This window comes from Bubalus kerabau, chromosome 21 (genome assembly GCF_029407905.1).
Source record: "Bubalus kerabau isolate K-KA32 ecotype Philippines breed swamp buffalo chromosome 21, PCC_UOA_SB_1v2, whole genome shotgun sequence".
NCBI classification, from domain to species: domain Eukaryota; kingdom Metazoa; phylum Chordata; class Mammalia; order Artiodactyla; family Bovidae; genus Bubalus; species Bubalus kerabau.
Window position 1 is genome coordinate 10677767 of NC_073644.1, and position 27992 is coordinate 10705758.

The 27992-nt window shown below is 42.6% G+C and overlaps 1 protein-coding gene and 1 long non-coding RNA gene across 4 annotated transcripts in view; one reads left to right on the forward strand and one right to left on the reverse strand.

Moving 5' to 3' along the window:
- The window catches only part of DOK6 (docking protein 6), a 413808-nt gene that overhangs the window by 45968 nt on the left and 339848 nt on the right, over nt 1–27992 (reverse strand). The window lies entirely within an intron of this gene.
- Nucleotides 24620–27719, forward strand: LOC129635918 (uncharacterized). Of its 3 annotated transcripts, XR_008706536.1 has the most exons (4): nt 24620–24634; nt 24951–25187; nt 25976–26197; nt 27368–27719. It is a non-coding gene; the product is annotated as an uncharacterized LOC129635918 (long non-coding RNA). The 3 variants fall into 3 exon arrangements; XR_008706534.1 differs by lacking the exon at nt 24620–24634 and having other exon boundaries at nt 24858–25187; XR_008706535.1 differs by lacking the exons at nt 24620–24634; nt 27368–27719 and adding an exon at nt 26316–27343 and having other exon boundaries at nt 24858–25187.

Below are 27992 nucleotides of genomic sequence, written 5' to 3' on the forward strand. Positions count from 1 at the left end.
CTATTTGTAATACAAAGTATGAAATAGTGTCACCAAAGAAAAAGAAACATTATGGCAGTTCAACAGGGAAAAACGCTGTATTCAGTTGGGGGGATCTGTGATAGAGAAAGGCTTAGTAGAAGAAGTAGAAGATAACTTGCCTATGGAAATTTGCATTAACAACTAACCTGTATTGTATATTTTAAACATTGGTATATTAAAATTTTTGAGCTATCTTTCCCCTAGCACTAAAAAATAGAAGATTCTGGCCCTACCTTGATGTATAAGGGTATTTTTTAAAGGTTAATGTCATCTCAAGATGTTAGCATCCTGAGGTGACATTGTGACATTTTTATAGGCGTCCTGAATGGAAATAAAAAAGCTAAAAGGCAACTCAGAAAATGAGACATGGCTTATCTAGTATGTGGTAAATAATTTTCAGGTAACAAAAATGAAAGTAAAGCAAACAATGATACAGACTTTCCTAATTGTTCTATTTTTTTCACATTTAACTTGCATTTGGTGAGTGACATTCTCTGACTCCAGTGATGGTGGCATTTTGTTCCCATAAAAAGGATACAGCTGTTTTCTTAGAGAATTCTAGAAGAATTATGCCACAAAGAATTCCTACATCATTTGTCTTCCTTTCAGTTGGTGAGAAGACCTATCCCTCAGGCTAGGTTTTGTGCAGGAGTAAATCACTGGTTTCTAATTCATTTCTCTAAAGTATAGGCAGTGGCCACAGGACTGGAAAAGGTCAGTTTTCATTCCAATACTAAAGAAAGGCAATGCCAAAGATCGCTCAACCTACTGCACAATTGCACTCATCTCACATGCTAGTAAAGTAATGCTCAAAATTCTCCAAGCCAGGCTTCAAAGTACGTGAACCGTGAACTTCCAGGTGTTCAAGCTGGATTTAGAAAAGGCAGAGGAACCAGAGATCAAATTGCCAACATCTGCTAGATGATAGAAAAAGCAAGACAGTTCCAGAAAAACATCTATTTCTGCTTTATTGACTATCCGAAAGCCTTTGACTGTATGGATCACAACAAGCTGTGGAAAATTCTGAAAGAGATGGGAATACCAGACCACCTGACCTGCCTCTCGAGGAATCTGTATGCAGGTCAGGAAGCAACAGTTAGAACTGGACATGAAACAAGAGACTGGTTCCAAATAGGGAAAGGAGTACGTTAAGGCTGCATATTGTCAACCTGCTTATTTAATTTATATGTGGAGTACATCGTGCGAAATGCCAGGCTGGATGAAGCACAAGCTGGAATCAAGATTGCTGGAAGAAACATCAATAATCTCAGATATGCAGATGACACCACCGTTATGGCAGAAAGCAAAGAACTAAAGAGCCTCTTGATGAAAGTGAAAGAAGAGAGTGAAAAAGATGGCTTAAAACTCAACATTCAGAAAACTAAGATCATGGCATCCAGTCCCATCACTTTATGGCACATAGATAGGGAAACAATGGAAATAGAGACTTTATTATTTTGGGCCCCCAAATCACCACAGTTGGTGACTATAGCCATGAAATTAAAAAGATGCTTACTCCTTGGAAGAAAAGTCATGACCAACCTAGATAGCATATTAAAAAGCAGAGACAAAAATAAATAAATAAAAAATAAAAAGCAGAGACATTACTTTGCCAACAAAGGTCCATCTAGTCAAAGCCATGGTTTTTCCAGCAGTCATGTATGGATGTTGAGAGTTGGACTATAAAGAAAGCTGAGCACTGAAGAATTGATGCTTTTGAACTGTGGTGTTGGAGAAGACTCTTGAGAGTCCGTGGACTGCAAGGAGATCCAGCCAGTCCATCCTAAAGGAAATCAGTCCTGAATATTCATTGGAAGGACTGATGCTGAAGCTACTTTGGCCACCAGATTCGAAGAACTGACTCATTGGAAAAGACCCTGATGCTGGAAAAGATTGGAGGTGGGAGGAGAAGGGGATGACAGAGGATGAGATGGTTGGATGGCATCACTGACTTAATGGACATGCGTTTGAGCAAGCTCTGAGAGTTGGTGATGGACAGGGAAGCCTGGTATATTGCAGTCCATGGGGTTGCAAAGAGTTGGACACGACTGAGTGACTGAACTGACTGCCAGTTTCCAGAAAATAATTTCCAGAACTGACTGCCAGTTTCCAGAAAACTCATCCATAGCGAGGCTGAGTTGTCATGAGACATGAGCTGATTTCAAGAATCTTCCTAAAAAATATTCACACGGACCTAGGGTGCTTTTAACCCAAAGTGTACCCTCTGCGCAGGATACCACGCTCTGCAGGAATCATGCAACAGCAAATAGCTTCCTTATCCTAGGCTGCCCCAAAAGTAGGCCATGAGGATCAGAAGCCATGGCCACCTACAGCCTTGTCACTGGCTTGACAGTTGGGGGTTCTGACTACACTCCCTTCTCTGGAACAATGCTGAGCCCCTAACTGGACACGTACATTTCCTACATTCATTCATGGCAGGAAATTTCAATGAGTTGCCAGTGACTTTTAAAATTTTTCTGTAAACTATTTAGGAGCGAGATTTGGTCTCTTTTGAAATGTATCGAGCTCAGTAAATTCTACTTCTAAGGATACGTGCGTTCAGATGTTAGATCCTCCCAAGCTGACAGCGTTCCCTCCGAGACAGTGGTCTTAGGCTCTAAGAAGGCTGGTTTTGGGTTGGCCAAAATGTTTGTTTGAGATTTCCTGCAACATCTCACGGAAAAACCTGAACTTTTTGGCCAACCCAGTATACAGGTGAGAGCCGACAAAAAAGACGTAATTTCTGCGAAATCCATATGTTAGACTTACACGCAGCCTTCCCAGGTGGCTCAGTGGTAAAGAATCTGCCTACTGATGCAGGACATGCAGGAGACACGGGTTTGACCCCTGGGTCAGGATGATCCCCTGGAGAAGAAAATAGCAACCCACTCGAGTGTTCTTGGCTGGAAATTTCCATGGACAGAGGAGCCTGGCGGGCTACAATCCATGGGGTCTCAGAGTAGGACATGACTGAGTGACTGAGCACCATGTCTGTGCGCTCAGTCCTGTCTGACTCCTTGCGATCCCATGGACTGTAGCCTCCCGGGCTCCTCTGTCCGTGGAATTCCCCAGGCAAGAACACTGGAGTGGGTTGCCATTTCCTCCTCCAGGGGGTCTTCCTGACCCAGGGATAGAAGCTGCGTCTCCTGCATTGACAGGCGGTTTCTTTACTACTCAGCCGCCTGGGGAAGCCCCTCTTAGACTTACAAAGAGTACAGTGATTAGAACTGAGGGCAAGTGCAAATATCCCTGGAGGCGGATTCACAGTGACAACTTTTCCATTGTGTGGAAAGGCAGAGTTAAGGTTAGAGGAACTGGGACCGTGGGTCCCAAACATCCTGAAAAGCAAGCCAGGCTCACTGGTGTTTCCAGGGCCTTTCTCCAGGTTTCTTCTCCGCTTCCCGTCATCCTGTCATGAGGCCCACCGGAAGTGCCAGGGGCCTGCCGCTGTCTAAGCCACTACTGGGACTTCCCCGCACTGCCCACCACCCAGGTCACTGCTGTGACATCTCATTTCTCGTCTCGCAGAGACACTAGACACTCGGGCAGAAAGTTCATTCTTCTAGAAAGTGCCCCAAGCCCTGAGTTACAGGACAACTGTGGTTCACAGGGGTGTGACCAGCTCTGTCTCTACGTGGTCGGATTACTCAGAGGAAGAATAAGCCTGGACAGATACACAGAGCTGTTTCTCCCTGCTTTCCCACTACCAGCAGGTAGTTAAAAGGTGATAAAACTTCTCGTTAAAGACCCTTACATTGAGTGCAGCAAAACTTTCTATTTATCCTGCCTGCCAAATGAGTAAAATTCCCAAACTGTGGTCTCATTAAGTGAGTCCATTTGTATAGAAGGAACTTGGTCATACAGAAGACCGGGCCCTTTGCCTGGGGTACAGTCAGCACTCGGGAAACATGTTACATGGACACAGCACCAGAACTGGACCCCTCTTCTTACATTAAACAGTGTTTTCTGAGCTTTTTAATCTTTATCTCTGCTTTCTCTGATGCTCAGCTCACACCATCTTTCAGTGGACTGTTATTAAATCTTGCAAACTGTTTGTACCTGCTGTTTCATAGTTCAAAATAAATAAATTCTTAGCTTTACAGAACTATCCCCACATCCTTCATCACACGTTTAAAGAGACTGAAGGATTTCTACAATCACTGTGAAACATATACTGAGTGAGGTAGACTGAAGGGCTGAGCATACCAAGCTCACTGAACCTCAGCTACATCTGGTCCACATTTTACAAGAGAACTGTACAGTTCTGAGAGGTGGTCAACTTGTCTAGGGTTGTGTGAGAAGCTAATGACAGAAGCGAGACGAAAACCCAGGTCTCTCAGCATCTGGAATAACTGTCAATAGGATCTGAAGACCACAGGGTCAGAGAGTATAGCGTTACTCTAGTCATTCAGCATGCCTGTTCTGAAATCCCGAGCTCATATCTTGATCTGCAAACTAGGATGTGTTGTCACTGCTCCTACGGCCAGTGATCTTAAGCCAAAGTAGTGCTTCATTTGAGGAAATGATATCGCTGGGTTTTAAAGCTGAAAAATCAAAATGATGGGGAAAAGCATATTTTTGTGCATTTGAAAAATAGATATTCATTTTCCATAGAATTACTTTCTCCTTTACCTTCCCTGGTGGCTCAGAGGGTGAAGTGTCTGCCTGCAATGTGGGAGACTGGGTTCGAATCTGGGGTCAGAAAGGCCCCCCTGGAGAAGGAAATAGCAAGCCACTCCAGTACTCTTGCCTGGAAAATTCCATGGATGGAGGAGCCTGAGAAGCTACGATCCATGGGATTGCCAAGAGTCACACATGACTGAGCAACTTCACTTTACCTATCTACATTAATACATACCTCTGCTAGGGAGGTAACACGTAGCCCAGAACACCACAAAATATTTTGCAGAAACCAAGCTAAAATGTTTTGGATATCTGGTAGATCTATATGCTGTTGAACAGTCCTATACAATAGTGCTACTACTGAATAGCCACACTTGGTGTGCTAGCAATGATGATGGGACCCAAGTGATACGAACAGTGGGCGGGACCCAATGACCATGAGACAAATAACCTTCTAACACTTGTTTAAATAGACCATACTCATTTTCAGTGAAGACTACTCCTATTTTTCTATAATTTGCATCATGTAAAATTTATTTCCTAAAGGATTATTTACCAAAATGACCATGGACGACAAAACCTAAGTGAGCTGTGATGTGTTGTCATTACAAAGCTCAAGAACTGACTGTTTTTATTCTTGATGGGTGAGATTCACTCACACACCAGGATCTGGTTCAGCTCCGTGTGACTGCACGTATGCTAAATATAGACGACTGAGATCTAAGTATCTTCCATAGAGTTTAAAAGGAATTGCAAACATTCTTATGTAGAATGTTGGCTTCAGCTACGCAGCACAATCAGTTATAAACATGGTCTAGATTTTGTCATGTGATTCTCAAAAACAGCACATTTTAAATGGCAGAGATGCCCAGTGCCTCTTTGGCCAAATGAGAAGACATCCTCTCCTTTGAGAAGATCCCTGACCACAGGTAACAGAGGGCTAGGGGTTTAACCTGCGCTCTGTTCAACTGTGAGGATGTGGGGCTTGTCATCTGCTGCGGCCACAAAGGGAGATTGGTGGTGCTTTTCAGGAACAGGCATGTGACTATGTCACAGAGGAGAGGTGTTTTTGCCTCTCAGACACAGTATCTCCTCAGACTCGCCGCATTGCAGCTTCTGCTCACGTGCTCACAGCTGTGTAGGGACCTTCATGGCAGAATGCCTGCTGGATATTCAAATTAAGAAGAAAAAGTGTTTAAAAATTTATGCTGAACATGAGACTCAGATAGTCCCAGCTGAAATCTTAGGGGTTACTCACAGTTACATTTGGAATAAAACTAGGTTTAATATGTTTAATCTGGTTGGATATGACTAGTAAATTGATACATATTTCAGGAAAAGTATTGCAAAGTATACCTGTGTTAATGTTCCTTAAAATGTTATTTTTAGCGACTCTGAAATCACAACCATAGTCTCAGTTACACTCAGTTATTAAAGAATAAATCTAGGGGGTCTGATGAGCATAGGGATTGCAGTTGACTGTATTATGTACTTGCAAGCTGCTAAGACAGTAGATTTTGAATGTTTTTTGTGCAAAAAAGGGTAATTATGCAAGGTGGTGGCGGCGTTAAGAAATGCTATGGGAGTAATCATTTCTCAGTACAAAGTATATCAAATTAACACATACACCTTAAACTTTCACAATAGTATATCTCATATATAAAGTTTTTAAAATTAAAAACAGATGTACAGTTAAAATTGGTGATTTTGTATTTGGGGTTACTGGAGCCTACCAGGCTCCTCTGTCCATGGGAGTTTCCAGGCAAGAGTACTGGAGTGGGGTGCCATTGCCTTCTCTGCAACAATATAAGAGATGATAATTTCGTTTTAAAACTTTTTTAGTTACAGACACACACACATCTTACCAAATGGCCACACATCTGTTTATAGTGTATTTTGTGAAAATTTGGGGAGCTCTACCAATGTCTTGGGCTGGCCAAAAAGTTTGTTCGGTTTTAAGTAAAAGATATTTTTCATTTTCACCAAGAACTTTATCCATCAACATATTCCCTAACGGGATGAACTTTTTGGCTAACCTAATAACTTAAGCATTTTTAGGATAGAGAAATTTAAATGGGGAACAAAAGAAAACTAAGATATATCCTCTAAGATAAACGGTTTACTTGTAAAACCAGTTTATATAAATGTTATTTATTTGACATAATATTTACATAAATTCTATCAATAAGTACTAATTACTCTAGTGAAAAGAATTCAGAATGGGGGTGAAAACTGTACTGCCTTCCTTTTTCACAAATCATCATACACACTTGGACTTTTATGATGTCTGTAAACAAAATATATGGGCTTGGTTTTGATTTGGCAACTTTTTAAAATAGCAAAACATTATTTACCTTTAAGAACGGCATCGAATGTCACTCTTCTCTTTCCTATTGTAAGATACATTGGGCATGCCAAGCAGGTTGAAGTGAGCGGAAGAGAGGGACTCCATTGTGTTGTAATGAGTCACATTATTTCTGTACTTACGAATGCCTTGACAGAAGTGAAAACACAGGGAAGCGAAACCAATTTTTTACCCTCCTAATTTACAGAGTGGGACATGTTACAGAAGTAAACGAGACAGCCATTTCTGATCAAGTGCTCCACCCTCGTTACCTGGCAGTGACTGTTGCTGACATGGGTGCATTTAGGAGGCGTGGTGACCACAATCCACACTCTGACTGCACTCGGCGTGGTGTTTTACAAGCCAGCCCCTTTGGCCAGTGTTCCATATGATCAGTGAGGACCTCTTAGACGGCTTTATTCAGAAGCGCCAAGCTTAAATGGATCCCATGCTTCACGTGGCTTTAATGCTAGCATCTCCACCTACTCCTTCATTTCTGTTTGCTGCAGAACGCTGGAAACTTCTCTCCTGCCCCTCTGTTCCCCCAAACGGCGTAAATGGAATGGAGCCCTCTAATCTCTTCTCATGACAAGGAGCTGTTTACGCTCCTCAGCTGGGCCCACTCCCACAGGAGTCCGTCATTACTCCATGTGTCTGAACTAGACGGTTGCTCAGGGGTGAGGGGGGCTCCAGAGACCCCTACGTTCCTGCTGACACAGGTGCACCCCCTAGTCCGGTGTGGTTCTGCTCCCTGGAGGGCTGGTTCATTAACCTGCTCTGTGAAGAGAACTTCACGACCCTCAGTTCAGGGGAGACCCACATCACCTTCAGTTTTTCTAAAACTCGTTAGCACTTCAGAGAAAACTGAAGTACAAGAAAAGGTGTTGATCTTTAGAGATTTGAGGGTTGCAGACAGGGTCCTCTCCTGTTTAACCCGTGTCTACTGAGTGGGTTCAGGAAGACTGTGCCATTGGAGGGTTTCCTAGAAGTGCCAGTGACTCAGCACTTCCTTCAGAAACACTCTAACAGAGGCTCACAGACTTAGAGAACGAACTTCTGGTGGCCGGGGGAAAGGAAAGGATAGTTAGGGAGTTTGGGATGGACATGTACATACTGCTGTATTTAAAATGGATCAGCAACAAGGCCCTACTGCATAGCATGGGGAACTCTGCTCAACGTTATGTGGCAGCCTGGATGGGAGGGGAGTTTGGGGGAGAACGGATACGTGCATATGTACAGCCAAGTCCCTTCACTGTGCACCTGAAACTGTCACAACGCTGTTCCTTGGCTATGCTCCAATACAAAATAAAAAGCTTAAAAAAATACTCTTACGGATGCTAATAAGTAAACAGGAACCAGGGTATGGATACCCTCAGAAGCAAGTGTAACTTTGAAGTTGAATGTATTTAAAATACACGTGGACAGAAAAGGGAGGAGACTAGAGATGAGTTATAACTTTTCAAGGTGAGACTAGAAAGATCCTTTGCTCCTCTGTTGGGCTGACTTGGGTTTCCCCAGACCCTGTAGGGACCCAGACCCCCTCGCCTCTGCTCATGGGACCGCCTTCTGCATAAGAGTTTGACAACAGGTTCTGAGTGATACTGGAACCACCTTTTTTATGGCCATTGTAGAACAGCCTAGGGTCCCACTACTGGCAGTGATGGAGGAATGGGCTGAATTTACTTCCTGATGGTGCTGTGCATGCTTAGTCACCCAGTCGTGTCAGACTCTTATGACCCTGTGGACTGTAGCCCACCATGCACCTTTGTCCATGGAGATTCTCTAAGCAAGAATGCTGAAGTGGGTTGCCATGCCCTCCTCCAGGGGATCCTCCAAATCCAGGGATTGAACCCAGGTCTCCTGCTTTGTAGGCAGATTCTTTACCATCTGAGCTACAAGGGAAGCCCAAGAATACTGGAGTGGGTAGCCTTTCCCTTCTCCAGGGGATCTTCCCAACCCAGGAATCAAACCAGAGTCTCCTGTATTGCAGGAGGATTCTTTACCAGCTGAGCTACCAGGGAAGTCCACTTCCTGATTCAGTTCAGTTCAGTTCAGTCACTCAGTTGTGTCTGACTCTTTGTGACCCCATGAATCACAGCATGCCAGGCCTCCCTGTCCATCACCAATTCCCGGAGTTTACTTAAACTCATGTCCATAGAGTTGGTGATGCCATCCAACCATCTCATCCTCTGTCATGCCCTTCTCCTCCTGCCCCCAATCCCTCCCAGCATCAGGGTCTTTTCCAATGAGTCAACTCTTTGCATGAGGTGGCCAAAGTACTGGAGTTTCAGCTTTAGCATCAGTCCTTCCAATGAACACCCAGTACTGATCTCCTTTAGGATGAACTGGTTGGATCTCCTTGCAGTCCAAGGGACTCTCAAGAGTCTTCTCCAACATCACAGTTCAAAAGCATCAATTCTTCGGCGCTCAGCTTTCTTCACAGTCCAACTCTCATATCCATACATGACTACTGGAAAAACCATAACCTTGACTAGAAGGACCTTTGTTGGCAAAGTAATGTCTCTGCTATAAACAACTAAAAAAGTAGATATAGTATATGAAACAACTGACTTTGGATAGTAGGTCACATGAGAATGTGACCCCAGACAGAAGTAGAACCCGTGAGGTCCGCGTGAATCCTCCTCTTTGCACATGGATTCCCTGGCCTTTCTCGTCACCACATGGACAAGGGGTAAGAGTGTGAATGGAGGCCCACAGCTCACTTCTAAATGTTCATGTGTTATAAATAAAGCCAGCACATTGTCAAAACACAGACGCTGTAGCCCCTGATCTTGACAAATAAACATTATGACAAACCAAGTGTATTGATCTTGCTGCGGAGAAGGCACCCCACTCCAGTACTATTGCCTGGAAAATCCCATGGTCGGAGGAGCCTGGTAGGCTGCAGTCTGTGGGGTCGCTGAGGGTTGGACACGACTGAGCGACTTCACTTTCACTTTTCACTTTCATGCATTGGAGAAGGAAATGGCAACCCACTCCAGTGGTCTTGTCTAGAGAATCCCAGGGATGGAGGAGCCTGGTGGGCTGCTGTCTATGGGGTTGCACAGAGTCGGACACGACTGAAGTGACTTAGCAGCAGCAGCTGGTTACAGTTATTTTGAGAAATCGGATCTTGGTAGTTTTCTAATTCGGTTGATTCATATGAAATTGCTTTGGGACTACAAAAATGGTCATCACGTGCCTCAACTTTGTATATATTAATATATGGTTTTTATATGAATAAATGTCTGCAAAGTATTAAAGTGTACTGATGTTAATGATTGAAATAATCCCAAGTACTTATTTATTTTTTTTAGCACAAGGAAACTAGATATAGTAAGGTAATGAAAATGGAAAATTTACAAACATGAAAATAGTAACAAACTCTTAAGGAGTGTGAGAATGAATAACAAGCTTGTTTTTTTAAATCATTTGTGATCTATTGTAGTATTTTCTTAAAAATAGGAATGGTTCAATAAAACAGAACTTGCTCTTTCCTCCTGGTGCAGCTTCTTCAGGGAGATGAATGAAGCTTTAGAAAATATTAAACACATGAAATTTCCAGATAGCTCTAGGTTTAAAAAAATTTTCCCTAGACATAGAGAGAAAAAGAGGAGCTCACTTCTTCAAAATGTCTATTCTTTATTTGGTCTCTATGTGCATTGATTCTATGCTCACATGCTCGCTCATGTCTGACTCTTTGCGACCCCATGGACTGTAACTCTCCAGGCTCCTCTGTCCATGGATTCTCCAAGCAAGAATACTGGAGTAGCCATTTTCTTCTCCAAGAGATCTTCTCCACCCAGGGATTGAACCTGGGTCTCCTGCTTTGCAGGTGGATTCTTTACCAACACAGCCACCAGAGAGAAGCCATTCTCTCTATAATGTTTCCATTTTTTTCCCTTTGTAATTAAGATGCTTTATTAATTCTGGACCATAATAAAACAGCTACATTATTCTTTCTGATCTCTTATTCATCCTAAGCAAATTCCATATCACAAATGTGAATAATGGACTGTCCAATTTTGCAAAGAACTCCTTTTCTTTAATGAAATCTCTCTCTTCTGTTAGAAAACATGTTACTTGGGACTTTACAGGTGGTCTAGTGGAGAAGGCAATGGCACCCCACTCCAGTACTCTTGCCTGGAAAATCCCATGCACAGAGGAGCCTGGTAGGCTACAGTCCATGGGGTTGTGAAGAGTCGGACACGACTGAGTGACTTCACTTTCACTTTTCACTTTCATGCATTGGAGAAGGAAATGGCAACCCACTCCTGTGTTCTTGCCTGGAGAATCCCAGGGACGGGGGAGCCTGGTGGGCTGCCGTGTGTGGGGTTGCACAGAGTTGGACATGACAGAAGTGACTTAGTAGTAGTAGTAGCAGTGGTTAAGAATCCACCTTCCAGTGCAGGGGGAAGGGGTTCGATCCCTGTTCAGGGAACTAAGATTGCACAGGCCATGGGGCAACTAAGCCTCAGTGCCGTAACTACAGAAGCCCTTATACCACAACTAAGACCAACACAGTCAAACAAATAAATAAGAGAAAAAAGTAAAGCACTGGGGAGCATGGCTACCATGACCACCTCTTCTAACAGTTGGGGCCCAGTCACCTCTTTATAAAACAAGAAAGAAAAGAAAATATGTAATTTTAGTTGTTTACAACAAAGTTTTCTTTCAAAGGTAAATACCATGTCAAGGTAGTCATTTAGATGAAAAGGTCATTTTTACTTTGATAAGTTTGCTTTTGACGGAGGAAATGTCACCATCTTGGAAATTTATCTTCCAAACTATATCCTTTTGTATAACTCAACATGATGATTTTAATCATACAAAATTCAACTAAAATGATCGTTATTGTATAATCCCATTGATTATCATGTTAAGTGTACTTTTTAGCCTAGCTTCCCCATCTGTAGTGGAGACATTTATCTGCATAATATAAAAAATATCTATTTAGTTACACTGATAATGGAGTGTTTTTCATAATTTTACCAATATATATATATAGGTATACAATATACCTATGTGTTATATAGGTAAAAACCGTTGTTATATATAGGTATCCTATATATCTATATATATATATATATAGGTATATTGCTGTGCTGTGCTTAGTCACTCAGTTGTGTCTGACTCTGTGACTCCATGGCCTGTAGATTGCCAGGCTCCTCTGTTCATGGGGATTCTCCAGGCAAGAATACTGGAGCGGGTTGCAGGCCCTCCTTCAGGGGGTCTTCCCAACCCAGAGATTGAACTGGAGTCTCCCGCATTGCAGGTGGATTCTTCACCAGCTGAGCTAACAGGGAAGCCCATAGGTATATTATATAGCTAAAAATCTATATTATAGTTTTGCCTTCTCTGCATAATCATAAGTTTAGATAAGTAAATCATAACATCACTAACATTTACTTCTGACCACATGCAATGTATCTTTGATTAGCACTTATAAAACTGAGCTAGTTTACTTCAAGTTAGTAATAATTTTGCAAGTAAAAGTATCCTGTGAACAGACGGTGGGTAACAACTTCCATATTTTGTTCAAGAAATCTAGAGAAAGTCACAGGGGAAAACATCACAGTCAAGCTTACCCACCAAGACTATGTGCTTCACTCTTCTTTTGGAAAACACTTTTTTTTTAATAGCACTAAAGAATGATTTCTCTCATTTAAGAGTGCAGATTATTTAAGTTAAGGAAAACAATCTTCTGACATCCTCTGAACATTCTAAAGAGAACAAGCAAATGAAGTTGGAATTTGGAAACTGTTCACAAAGTATTTGCTCTTGTTAGCCAAGTGCCTGCAGATATAGCAGAGACACAGTGAATGCATAGCATACTATTTCCAACAGACGGACACCTGCCACTCTGTGAGCAGAGAAATCCACAGAAACCTCGCCAGGCTAAACTAAGGAATCCCACAGTGACCACATGTGACTCTACAGGAGACAGACCATGGACATCCACACCTTTGGGACCAGTAAACACAAGCGGACCCCAAACACAGAACTTTCCCCATTCTATACGCTTTCAGAAATCTACAACGTGATTGCCTGGTTTTCACTTAAAGTCCTAGCCCTATTTTATAATTTGCCCCGATCATGGAGTCAGTTGTACAATGAACTCTCATACACAGCAGGAGATACTCTGTACTGTTCTGTGTTGTGTGCAAACAGGTTGTGTCTGCCCCAGTTTTTTATTCTATGTTAGTGACACATAACCTTCATTCCTAATTATAATTTTAGAATTACATATTTATGTTTAAATATATTAATATATTGATATTAAAAATATCATATATAGGATACTATATGTTATACTAACATATATTAATGTATTATAGTGTATTATGTTAATATGTTATAATTAATATATTAATATGCTTCATATATTATTATTTATTCATATGTAAAGGTGGGCCCACACTTTCATGTCCTATTGTTCATACAATTATACAATCATTTATATAATTCAGATAAAAATAAGATATTTTCTTTTTCCAGTAATAGTACAGTAAACAAGATGCTTTGGCTTTGCAGGTGGCTCTAATGGTAAAGAACACACCTGCTAACGCAGGTAGACATAAGAGACATGGGTTCAATCCCTGGGTTGGGAAGATCCCCTGAGGAGGGCACGGCAACCCACTCCAGTATTCTTGCTGGAGAACCCCATGGAGGGAGGAGCCCGACAGGTTGCAGTCCATAGGGCTGCACAGAGTCAGACATGACTGAAGTGACTTAGCATCCACGTAAGGCCTCATTACAGCTAGTGTGAAAGGGAAATGACTTAAAAATATTTCCCTGTGTAAGCAAAAGCTGATTCTATTACAAGTAGCAAACTTGGGTTGACTTGACTTCTATCATTAGCTGGGAGTAGTGGGCCCAGCTGCAGCTAGGGAGCTGGCCGACCACAAACAGGATGCTAACACTGGATTCAGATGATTTTTTTTACAAACGTGAAAATATGAAAAATATGTCAAATGTAGATTCACAAGACAGAAAAGGTCAGGTTCAGGTTTGAAGAACTTTGAAGGCAGAAGTTGCCGGGACACTAACATCATTTACCAGAAAGAAAACCAAGGAAGAACTTCCTAAATATGAAGTCAAGTGAATTATGGTACAACGGCAGGTTAAACACACACACACAGAAGGGCGGGGAGATGGAGAGGGAAACCGGGCAGGACCCTGTGGGGCTCCTGGGCACTGAAGACTCTGTGTCCCCTATTTCTCGTTTGTTGAAAACAGACCCCAATCTCTTGACCTTCCCTGAGTATCAAAGGGCAGATGTGAACAGTTGCTAATCAGGGGAGGGAGAGGATGCAGAGACAAGGGAGAGCAGTCAAGAAACAGCAGTGCTGCCCTGGGACAGGTCCCCGCTGTGCCTCAAGGGACACACATAACGGTATCTTCAAGCTCTTAATAGCACTAATGAGGGTGAAAGAGGAGAGTGAAAAAGCTGGCTTAAAACTTAACATTCAAAAAACAAGGATCATGGCATCCAGTCCCATCACTTCATGGCAAGTAGATGGGGAAATGGTGGAAAAAGTGTCAGACTTATTTTCTTGGGCTCCAAAATCACTGAAGACAGTGACTGTAGCCATGAAATTAAGAGACGCTTGCTCCTTGGAAGAAAAGCTATGACAAACCTAGACAGTGTATTAAAAAGCAGAGACATTACTTTGCTGACAAAGGTCCATATAATCACAAGATGGCAGAGTAGAAGGATGTGCGCTCATTTCTCATGTGAGAACTCCAAAATTATAACTTGCTGCTGAAACCATCTACAGGAGAATGTTGGATCCCACCAAAAAAAGATACCCATGTCCAAGGGCAGAGGAGAAACCCCAGCAAGATGGTAGGAGGGGCAAAATCTCATTTAGAATCAAACACCATACCTGCCAGAGAAGTTCGGAGGGCTCAAACAAAACCTGTGTGCACCAGGAGACCCCACAGAGACTGAGCCAGACCTGCCTTTGAGTGTTTGAGTGTCTCCTGCGTAGGCACAGGTCAGCAGTGGCCTGCTGCAGGGGCAGGGGCTCTGGGTGCAGCAGTCCTGGGTGTGGCATAAGACCTCTTGGAGGAGGTTCCCAATAACCCCACAAAAGAGCCACCAGAACTTACACAGGACTTGGGGAAACAGACTCTTGGAGGGCACAAACAAAACCTTGTGTACACCAAGACCCAGGGAAAGGAGCAGGGACCCCACAGGAGACTGACCCAGACTTGCCTGTGAGTGTCCAGGAGTCTCCAGCAGAGGCCTGAGTCAGCAGTTTTGGCTCACTGCAGGGTTGGGGGCATGTAGTGTAGCAGTGCCTGCATGGGACACCTTGAACGAGGTCGCCATTATCTTCATTACCTCCTCCATAGTTTGGTCTCAGGTTAAACAGCAGGGAGGGCCACAGCCCTGCTCATCAGCAGAAAATCTGATTAAAGATTTACTGAGCATGGCCCCGCTCATCAGAACAAGACCCAGTTTCTCCTACAGGCAGTCTCTCCCATCAGGAAGCTTCCATAAGCCTCTTATCCTTATCCCTGTCAGAGAGAAGGCAGAATGTAAACCACAATCACAGAAACCTAACCAATCTGATCACATCAACCGCAGCCTTGTCTAACTTAATGAAACTATGAGCCATGCCGTGTAGGGCCACCTAAGACAAACGGGACATGGTGGAGAGTTCTGACAAAATGTGGTCCACTGGAGAAGGGAATGGCAAACCACTTCAGTATTCTTGCCTTGAGAACCCCATGAACAGTATGAAAAGGCAAAAGGATAGGACACAGAAAGATGAACTCCCCAGGTCAGTAGGTGTCCAATATGCTACTGGAGAAGAGGGGAGAAATAACTCCAGAAAGAATGAAGGGATGGAGCCAAAGCAACACCACCACCCAGTTGTGAATGTGACTGGTGATAGAAGTAAAGCCCTATGCTGTAAAGAACAATATTGCATAGGAACCTGGAATGTTAGGTCCATGAATCAAGGCAAATTGGACCTGGTCAAATAGGAGATGGCAAGAGTGAAGATCAACATTTTAGGAATCAGTGAAGTAAAATGGACTGGAATGGACGAATTTAACTCAGATGGCGATTATATCTACTACTGTGGGTAGGAATCCCTTAGAAGAAATGGAATAGCCATCAAGGTCAACAAGAGTCTGAAATGCAGTACTTGGATGCAACCTCAAAAATGACAATGATCTCTTCATTTCCAAGGCAAACCATTCAGCATCACAGTAATCCAAGTCTATGCCCCAACCAGTAATGCTGAAGAAGCTGAAGTTGAACGGTTCTATGAAGACCTACAAGAACTTCTAGAACTAACTCTAAAAGAAGATGTCCTTTTCATTAGAGGGGATTGGTATGCAAAAGTAGGAAGTCAAGAGCTACATGGGGTAACAAGCAAGTTTGGCCTTGGAGTGCAAAATGAAGCAGGGCAAAGGCTAATAGAGTTTTGCCAAGAGAACTCACTGATCATAGCAAACACCCTCTTCCAACAACACAAGAGAAGATTTTACACATGGACATCACCAGATGGTCAATACCAAAATCAGATTGTTTATATTCTTTGCAGCCAAAGATGGAGAAGCTCTAAACAGTCAGCAAAAAGAAGACCAGAAGCTGACTGTGGGTCATATCATGAACTCCTTATTGCCAAATTCAGATTTAAATTGCAGAAAGTAGGGAAAATCACTAGACCATTCAGGTATGACCTAAATCAAATTACTTACGATTATACAGTGGAAGTGACAAATAGATTCAAGGGATTAGATCTTATAGAATGCCTGAAGAACTATGGATGGAGGTTTGTGACACTGTACAGGAGACAGTGATCAAGATCATCTCCAAGAAAAAGAAATGCAAAATGGTTGTGTGAGGAGGCCTCACAATGAGCTGAGAAAAGAAGCAAAAGGCAAAGGAGAAAAGGAAAGATATACCCATTTAAATGCAGAGTACCAAAGAATAGCAAGGAAAGATAAGAAAGCCTTCCTCCATGATCAATGCCAAGAATTAGAGGAAAACAATATAATGGGAAAATCTAGAGATCTCTTCAAGAAAATTAGAGATACCAAGGGAACATTTCATGCAAAGATGGGCACAATAAAGAAATTGTATGGACCTAACTGAAGCAGAAGATTTAAGAGGTGGCAAGAATATATACAAGAACTATACAAAAAAAATCTTTATGACCCAGATAACCACGAAGGTGTGATCACGCACCTTGAGCCAGACATCCTGTAATGCGAAGTCAAATGGACCTTAGAAAGCATCACTACCAACAAAACTAGTGGAGGTGATGGAATTCCAGTGGAGCTCTTTCAAATCCTGAAAGATGATGCTGTGAAAGTGCTACACTCAATATGCCAGCAAATTTGGAAAACTCAGCAGTGGCCATGGAATGGAAAAGGTCAGTCTTCATTCCAATCCCAAAGAAAGGCAATGCCAAAGAATGTTCAAACTACTGCACAATTGCACTCATCTCACATGCTAGCAAAGTAATGCTCAAAATTCTCCAAGCCAGGCTTCAACAATATGTGAACTGTGAATTTACTTCCAGATGTTCAAGCTAGATTTAGAAAAGGCAGAATAACCAGAGCTCAAATTGCCAACATCTGCTGAATCATTGAAAAAGCATCCAGAAAAACATCTATTTCTGCTTTATTGACTATGCCAAAGCCTTTGACTATGTGGATCACAACAGACTGTGGAAAATATTTAGAGATGGGATTACCAGACCACCTTACCTGACTCCTGAGAAATCTGTATGCAGGTTAAGAACCAGCAGTTAGAACTGGACATGGAACAACAGACTGGTTTCAAATCGGGAAAGGAGTACATCAAGGCTGTACACTGTCACCCTGTTTATTTACCTTATATGCAGAGTACATCATGCAAAATGCTGGGCTGGATGAAGTGCAAGGTGGAATCAAGATTGCCAGGAAAAATATCAGGAGTCTCAGATATGCAGATGACACCACCCTTATGGAAGAAAGCAAAGAGGCACTAAAAAGCCTCTTGATGAAAGTGAAAGAGGATAGTGAAAAAGTTGGCTTAAAACTCAACATTCAGAAAACTAAGATCATGGCATCCAGTCTCATCACTTCATGGCAAATAGATGGGGAAACAATGGAAACAGTGAGAGACTTTATTTTTTGGGGCTCCAAAATCACTGTAGATGGTGACTGCAGCCATGAAATTAAAAGGCATTTGCTCCTTGGAAGAAAAATTATGCCAAACTAGACAGCATATTAAAAAGTAGAGACATTACTTTGCCGACAAAAGTCCATCTAGTCAAAGCTATGGTTTTTCCAGTAGTCATGTCTGGATGTGAGAATTGGACTATATAGAAAGCTGAGCACAGAAGAATTGATGCTTTTGAACCGTGGTGCTGGAGAAGACTCTTGAGAGTCCCTTGGACTGCAAGGAGATCCAACCAGTCCATCCTATAGGAAATCAGTCCTGAATATTCATTGGAAGGACTAATGCTGAAGCTGAAACTCTAATCTTTTGGCCACCTGATGCAAAGAACTGACTCATTGGAAAAGACCCTGATGCTGGGAAAGATTGAAGGCAGGAGAAGGGGACGACAGAGGATGAGATGGTTGGATGGCATCACTGACTCAATGGACATGAGTGTCAGCAAGCTCTGGGAGTTGGTGATGAACAGGGAAGCCTGGTGTGTTGCAGTCCATGGGGTGCAAAGAGTTGGAGATGACTGACCGACTGGACTGAACTGAACTGATGGTTTTAAGTAGTCATGTACGGATGTGCGAGTTGGTCCATAGAGAAGATTGAGCACCAAAGAATTGATGCTTTTGAACTGTGGTGTTGGAGAAGACTCTTGAGAGCCTTGGACAGTAAGAAGATCAAACCAGTCAATCCTAAAGTTAATCAACCCTGAATATTCACTGCAGGGACTGACACTAAAGCTCCAATACTTAGGCCACCTGATATGAAGAGCTGACTCATTGGAAAAGACCTTGATGCTGGGGAAGACTGAGAGCAGAAGGAGAAGGGGTGCCAGAGATGAGATGGTTAGACATCATCACTGGCTCAGTGGACATGAGGTTGGGCAAACTCTGGGACACAGTGAATGGCAGGGAAGACTGGCGTGCTGCAGTCCATGGTGGGCACAAAGAGTCGGACGTGACTTAGTGACTGAGCAACAAGAACAACAACAAAACTCATGCAACCACAGTTTAAAGTTTTAAAATATTGGATGTTTGCAGTTTGAAGTAGTAAACTTTGAATTAGCATCTATTATTTATAGAGCAGTGTGGTAAGTGCCAGAACTTTACTGAAGGCCAAATTCCAGCTTAAATTTATATTAACTCTGCAGTATAATTTTAATATCCATTGAGGAGGGCATGGAACTCACTCCAGTGTTCTTGCCTGGAGAATCCCCTGGACAGAGCCTGGTGGGCTACAGTCATTAGGGTTGCACAGAGTCGGACATGACTGAAGTGACTTAGCATGCACACATAATTTTAATGATGTGAATTTCCTGATGTTTCTTATTTTTTCTTATTACCCAATCATTATCAAGTCTCCAGATGTCATGTTGTCTGGCAGACAAAAGAAAACAAGGGGGGAGGGGATACATGAAAAACAAGTATTAATGTTAAATCTAGAATTAGGGGTGGGGTACATTTAGTTGAAGGGTAAGAGGTAGAGATGAGGTTAAAAAAACAGAACAGAAAACAGAATCAGGAAGAAAAATACAAGTGAACTGTTTTTCCTCTCAATATTCTTCTATGTCGTTTCTAGTTTGTGAAGCATAGCTTAATAGGTACATTTTCAAGGGAAGTGATAAACAGTGGACAGCAATGAGCCAAATGGTCCTGTGTGTGTGTAGATGTGTGTGTGTGTGTGTACATGTTTGAGCATATGCACCCAAATCCATGACAGAGACAGCTGACCTTCTGTCATGGTTGTGTTAACCTTTCCTTGAGCTACTATTATGTACCAATTTTATTCCCTACAGAATAAAATGGAATATATTTTTTCCATAAAAGTTTGATCAATATAGAACTACATGTGTTACCTATTATGTTTTAGAATATTTCACGGTGGAAGCTTGATGGAGGAAAATCAAGTAGAGAGATCAAGTTTCAGGTTTAATTCAAGTCTGAAACTAAAGTTTCAATTCCAGGTTTGAATTAGAGAGAGAAGCAGTCTGTTGGAATAAGGCCCTTGCTAGATCATCCCAATCCAATATACTATCTGGAAGCTCTGCACATTTTAGTAACTACTTTTTATACCTAATAGACCAGGATTAAGTGGCTGACTGTTGTATTTCACACTGAGTTATATTCCGATTTCACTGTGCTAGACTTAATTAACTAAAGCTTGCCTTTCACCTGTGGTCCAGCCAACAGAATGTACACCGTGATGAACCCGACTTGGTAATAATGGGATCAAGCAAAGCTGGTCTACCTGGGAAGAGAGGCTGTGCCTGGGGCAGGAAACAAGTGCTCAGAGAGGTTCTCAGGAGACTGGACGGGTGAATCATCAAGAATGGATCTTGGGTGGGAGGGTGGGCTGCGGTGGGTTCACCTCTTCGTCACTGAGCTGGATAAAGTCCTTCAGGAGTTTTTAACTCCCCAGCCTGGAAAACAGCCCTGTTTTCCTCAGGCTACATGGACTGTGTGATGCAAACTTGGGAGGAGTGTCCCCTCCTTAGAGGGTAAGAGCTGGTTTGTACTGATGAGGGAAAGAAAAAACCAATGAAGATTTAAGCCTGACTGTCCCTTTTCCTCTTGCATCAAAAACTTAGGGTTAGGTTAGAGTTAGATTTAGTTTTTCTTGAATTTCAGAAGCTGGAAATGTATTTCTTTTTTTAATTTTTAATTTTACCTTCTTTTTAAAAATTTTTTCTCTAATTGGAGGATAACTGCTTTACAATGTTTTGTTGGTTTCTTTTGTGTGACAGCATGAATCAGCCATAAGTATACACATATCCTCTCCCTCTTGAGCCTCCCACTCCCGGAATACTATTACTTAAAGCTAGATTTTTATAATGTCCTTAGAACAAAACAGAATTCTTCATGCATAGTGGAAACTCTATAATAACATTTTAAAGTAAAAAAGTGGAATAAACTGGAGTAGGATAGCATGCGTCTCTTTGCCTGGGACAGAAACTTCTTAGCGTGAATTTAATTTACTTCAATATATTGACAACGGTTAATGACTAGGGAACCTTTACGCCTCATGTGGACAATCTCATTTAAGCACCGTAATAGGTACTATTATCCTTGGTTTAGAGATGAAGACAGTGACGCTTAGAAGGATTAAGTAAATGGCCCCAAGACACACAACTTAGCTCTGGTAAATATTCAAACTCCAATTAACTTAGCTCCCAAACTCAAGATTGTAGCTTCTGCAGGTAGAGCCTCTTCAACATGACTGAGCCCCCAAATTTGGCGGTGCCCTGGGGATAAAAAAAAAATCAAACTTGCTACCTCACAACCTAGTGGAAGAAGCAGGTTTGTAAACAAATGCATTGATGTATGAAAGTTAGGCCTGAACGTCTGGGAGCCTGGAAGAGCGAGTGATGGGCTGTGCGTGCAGTGAGGACAGTTCACTCTGACTATTTGGAGCATTTTCATCTGATGTCTATTTTGGGGGTGCAGATCCCCAGAGGCCCTTGCCTGGACTCACCCTTCACAAGGTAAGGCCATGCTGCAGGTGTTCATGTGCTGCTGTGCTGCGCTCAGTTGTCTCCCACTCTTCTGTGACCCCACGGACTGCAGCCCACTAGGCTCCTCTGTCCATGGGATTCTTCGGGCAAGAATACTGAGTGGGTTGCTGTTTCCTCCTCCAGGGGAAGCTTCCTGACTTGGGGATCAAACCCACATCTCTTACATGGGCAAGCAGATTCTTGACCGCTGAGCCATAGGGGAAGCCCAACATAAATGTCCACATAGATGAAAACTGATGATTCTAAAAACTGGCTCTTGTTTGTGGTATAATCTCCAAAGCCAGGCTCGGGCCCTAGGGAAGACGTGTGATATATTTGGCTGCCGTGGACCCAGCGTGACTGACTCACCTGACAACGGGCAGATCACATTCTGGGAAGACAGAACGTGGCTCAGGCAAGTTCCTTTCTACCACTGGTGCAGATGTCTCTGTGTGTTTTACTTGCTGCAGGAGGCTTTCATTAACTTTGCAATTTGGAAAACATCATATCATGAAAATTTAAACAGAAGACCTCGATGGAAGCAATTTAAAAACCACGCGAACTCGAAATTGAATGGGCAGTAAAGGAGGACAGAGGGTCAGAGTCGACGAAGAGTAAGTAAATCCTTTGATTTACTTCCCTCGTCTCCGCCAGAACTCTATTTACTGTCTTCCGAAGGTTATCTCTAATTCTAATTGCCTGTTTGCATCCTGTCCTTCGGAGAAATTGGCGCCACGGATGCCCTTTCGGCGAACATAAACTGCCTTCCGTGTAACCAGGTGCGTGCTGTGCTGACACTGGGGGTCTGGAGCTAACTATAGACTGGGGGCGGGCAGGGGGCAGGGGTGACGCCATTCAGCACTGGCACGTGAGTATTAATCACTGTTAATGAAAGCAGAACTCCAAAGTTATCACCTCTACAAATGGCACCTCCAGTGGTCCTTAATTCAAAGAGCAAAGCTGTTCAGGCTGTTCAAAAATGAGTCCCATCCTATCTCATAAAAACTGGTGCAAAAAAGGAGTTATTAAATGTATCAGGGAACGTTGACGGGTAACACCGAGTCCCCTAAGCCGGCGCATGGGGCTCATTTCGGGCCCATATTCTCGAGGCCCCTTCCATCACTGTGCCGTGTGGGAGAACTCACCCCGGAGCGGAGTGGCAGGTGGAGACAGAAACCTGGCTACCAGGGGCAGGAGCCTCAGCATCTCCCGGCGCCTCCTGGGCCACCTAAGTGAGGACCAGCAGCTGCGAGCATCAGTGTCCAGTGAAAATGGCGGTCCTGAAGCAAGCAGCAGACATGCCAACTGCTCAGGCAGGCAACCTGACTGTGCAGGACAAGGGCTGAGAACTGTCCTCGCAGAGCGGTCTTTACGCCACCCAGCCCGATAGCTTTTCAAATGCATCTTCTATGGCAACCCGCTCGGGTATTCTTGCCTGGAGAATCCCATGAACAGAGGACCCTGGCAGGCTGCAGTCCGTGGGGCCGCAAAGAGTCAGATATGACCGAGCGACTAACACTACTATTACTAAATTTAAAGTGGGAACGCTTTTAATAAGAGGTGTAAGTAAAGATGACATCAGCTTCATGTCTGATGCAAATTTAATTCCTCCCAGAATCTACTTTAAATTTGTACTTATGGCAAGTTTCTTTGTTAAATGCTGCTGCTTTTTTGTTAAATGCAGCATTTCACCATCGACCTACAGGCTTCAGACTTTCTCCAAAGCTCTGTGCTCCAGAGCTCTGAGTGATGAAAGCCCCAAACTATTTGACATTCTCTGGGCATCTCTGGTGGCTCAGATGGTAAAGAAACTGCCTGCAAGGCAGGAGACCTGGGTTCAAACCCTGGGCCAGGAAAATCCCTTGGAGAAGGGAATGGCAACCCACTCCAGTATTCTTGCCTGGAGAATCCCACAGACAGAAGAGCCTGGTGGGCTATAGTCCATGGGATCACAAAGAGTCAGACACGACTGAAGCAACTGACTCTGCTCCATAATCTGTTGTGTACATAAGTAGAATGGTGATTAAAAGTCATGTTGATGTATGGCAAAAACCATCAGAATATTGTAAATAATAGAGTAAGGGCAACTCTGACCCCCTTATTGGAAGCAGCTTCCTTGTCCCTTTTATTTGTTCATCCCTATTTTCCTTAGACTTTAATCATAAAGACTAGATCGTTAGGCAACATTTAATGTAGCTCCTGATTTCTGCTTTCCTAAATATACACCTTAGGGCTTCCCAGGTGGTGCAGTGGTAAAGAATTCATCTGCTAATACAGGAGACTATGGTTTGATCCCTGGGTTAGGAAGATCCCCTGGAGAAGAAATTGGCAACCCACTCTAGAATTCTTGCCTGGAAAATTCCATGGACAGAGGAGTCCATGGGGGCTAGAGTCCACGGGGTCACAAAGAGTAGGACACGACTCAGCACACACACACGAGTGTACACTTAATCTAGCCTGTTGATTCCTTTCCTAGATTAGAAGGAATAATTAAGTAATTAAAGAAGCTAGGTCTCTACCCTTAGCTTCTTCTCCTTTGCAAATCCGCAGGCCGACTCTACTGGCAAGACAGCATCCCAAGGATGATGGGGAGAAGTCAGCAGGCCTGTAGGCAAGAGAAAATGATGAATAATCTGACCTCCTGCCTCGATGATTAAGATTTTTTCCCCTCTTTTCCCTTTAAAAGCTGTCATGGCTGAGCAGAATCTTGGGAGTTGTTTTCCAGACATGAGGCCACCATCTCCCCAGATCACCAGCTTTTCTGAATAAAGTTCTTCTCCACCGAATTCTTCTCCTCGATTTACTGGCTGTTGAGTGGTGAGCAGCTGAACCTGTGCTCACTTACATTATGGACCTTTTTTTTCTTTTCCTCCCTCCCTTTCTTATTACTCCTCTGAGTGTTTCTCATCTTCCCAACACATTTTCTGCTGAAGGCCTTAGAACTAACATCACAGTTCTGATACGAGTGAAACAAATGGTGTGTTTTAAGCCTTCATTTTTAGCCAAGAATTCCCTGAGACTAGAAACAGCATCACGAGAAGGTGTTGTGACATAAATGTTTTTCATAAACGCAGAAGTTAGAGACATAGAAAAACTACCATCTAATAAGAACCAATCATCCTGATTGCCCACTAAAAACATAGAAAAGTCTTTATTAACACCCTCTGCAGGAAGGGGAGTCAGAACCCATCACAGCCGTTTAGGGGCAGAGATTTTCAACAGCAGCAGCCTTGGATTTAGCTACTTAAAGCTGAATTATTCTGTTTGTCAAATTTTTTTTTTTTTGACTCCAGAGAGCAGTCCAACAGGAAAGCCGTAAGAGCCCACTCTTTCTGAGCGCCTAGTGGGAGATCTGGAAGATTACATCGCACCTCTTTTCCAGACATTAGCGTAAACACAGTATGTCAGTATTGATATGTCAATCTTGTAAGTCTATCTTGCCTCTACGGTTATAGAGTAGATGGCAGAAATGAATACAGTAAAACCAAAGAGAGTGCAGTTTTGAGGGTGACAGGCAGCTGAAGTTATAGGTAAGTCCTGTAGAGAATGGATTTGTTTTCACACCAGGATTTTTTTTTTCCCACTTCCAGTACATGTGCTGTTTATTAATGAATTCCAATCTATTAAACTTTAAGCATATTAACTTTCCCCCCGTTACCTTCTGAATGAAAGCCTGATGAATTTAATTCATATTGACCGCAGCTTCACCGTGAGAACGCTAACAGTATGGTGGAGAGGTTCTAATGATATTTTTGTTCCTCGATGCCACCTGCGGCTACTCCATGATGTGTCGCCCACCAGTGCCAGAGGTGTCCTCTACTCTGGGCGCTCAGTGATGGCAGCTGCTTGACTACGTTCCCCTCCTTGTAAAGAGGCGGTACCACTTTAAGGAGCACAAGTGAGGAGTGAGATGCCAAAACCCACACTTGTAAATGTAGTTTAGTGGGATGAAGGGGTGATGAGATTGTTTCTATTTTCCTGCTCTCTCTTTTTAAACAACACTTTAGTTGGTAAAGAATCTGCCTGCAATGCAGGAGACCTCAGTTCAATTCCTGGGTTGGGAAGATCTACTGGAGAAGAGACAGGCTACTCACTCCAGTATTCTTGGGCTTCCCTGGTGGCTCAGCTAGTAAAGAATCCACCTGTAATGCAGGAGACCTGGGTTTGTTCTCTGGGTTGGGAAGATCTCCTGGAGAAGGGCATGACAACCCACTCCAGTATTCTGGCCTGGAGAATTCCATGGGCTGTATATGGGGTCACAAAGAGTCAGACGCAACTGAGCAACTCTTTTCACTTTTACTTTATTTGGGCTTCCCAGCTGGTGCAGCAGTAAAGAATCCGCCTGCCAATACAGGAGATGCAAGAGACATGGGTTCGATACCTGGGTCAGGAAGATCCACTTCCTGAGGTGGTGGATGAGAAGGAAAAGGCAACTCATTCCACAATACTTTTGCCTGGAAAACTTCATGGACAGAGAAGCCTGGTGGGTTACAGTCCATGGTGTTGCAGAGTTGGACACAACTGAGCACGCAGGCAAGAGGTATGCAACGCAAAAATAAATGCCCAGCAGAATGAACTGTACTCTGCATTGAATACTTTCTATAGTTATCTGATTTACAGTAATTACCTTCATCAATGCATATTTTTTTTTTTGTTAGCTACAAACAACAACCAGAGAAGAAAGTGACATTGAGATTGAAGGGGTTCAGAACGAGCCTCTCCAAAACGTGCCACTTTGGCAAGTGGATTATTTTGAGCCAAAGACAATCAAGGCTCAGAAGACTCAGGAAGAGTTTTTAACCTCCCGCTTAATTGCCTAAAAGAATCCAGACTGAGCGCCTGGCTCAGATGCAGAGCTGTTACCAGAGATAACTTTTATCAGAAGGACCAATCTGTGTGGCAGAGCAAACATCTAATTACCAAACACCTGCTCTTCTTGTCGCCTGTGTCCTGCCACCCGCCTCCGCCCTTGGAAACCCTAGGCCCTGTCCCTTCCCTTAGCTCAGAACACTGTATAAGCCTCAGCCACCATGCTCGGCTTTGGGTCTCATGGGAATCCCTAATGTATACCATTACATTTATTTTTCTCCTGTTAATTTCACATCAATTTAATTATTAGACCAGCCAAAGAACCCTGAAGGGTAGAAGGTACATTTTTCCTCCCCAACACAGTCATCTAAGTAGATCATAACTAATAAGGCATTTGAAACCCTTAACTGGAAATATTAGTGAGATAAATCATAGAGTATCTAATCACTTATTGATTCTGTTTTATTGTGTAAATCACCGCTGTCCTCCAACAAGTCTCATTGCAATGTTTTCAGCAATTTCACTGCCTTCTGGTATTTTTTGTTGGGCGCTTATGACATTATTTTGGAAGTTATCCACCTAAGTCTTAATACTATCTTCAGAGAAAAGTTTTCCATGTTACCATGAAAACCACATTCTTTTATTTGCTGGAATTATAGACCAAAACCTTGTTAGAACCCAAAGTTATCAGTAGAGTTATTCCAACCCATTTCCAACTTATTTGTAGTAGTATTTCTACAACTTATTTGTAGAAGCTTAGAAATTTAATTATTTTTATTTTCTTCTTTGAATATTCCATATTTTTAGCTTTCTTCTATTGAATATTTACAGATATATGATTACATTTAAATAAAAATAACTTTATATTAAAAGCATATTTTCTAATTATTTCTAACCACAGGAACAAGCAAGATGAATTTTACAAGATCACGACTCTGGCAATTTAAGTCTGTAGTGCGGGCATTTCTGGAGGGAACCAACGGAATGAGAAGCATGTCTTCTCCGATTCATGAACTGTCAAAGCAGTTTCCCCTCCCTTTTCCAGTCCTCTAATCCTTATCCTATTAAAGATCTTCTCATACAAATAAATAATACAAAAAATAATCACGACCTGTTAAATACAGTAGTCAAGTTGGTGGTAAGACAGTTCATTGAAAATATCAAATGCAATTATCTTCCATAAATGACTAAAATGGTTCTGCTTTTTCCTGCAGAATGTATCTTAATCATTCATCCCCACTCACTGAATCTCATTATTCTAGGTTTGAAACTCTAGCAAGCAAATATTGCTTAAAAAATAACACTATTTCAGGTTGCTTGCTACCATTTTTTTTCATCTCCAAACATTTAGTGTTGTTAATATGAGCAAAAGTTAATTCATAAAAAGAAGAATATTCTGAGTGCCTGATTACGCTGAAGGTTATAACGGTCATTCCTTCACCTGATATTTACTGGGTAGCTCCTACATTCAAGCCTCTTGTGCTCAAAGGTTTGTCTGATGAGAGTTTTCAGTTGTGTGTGTTTGG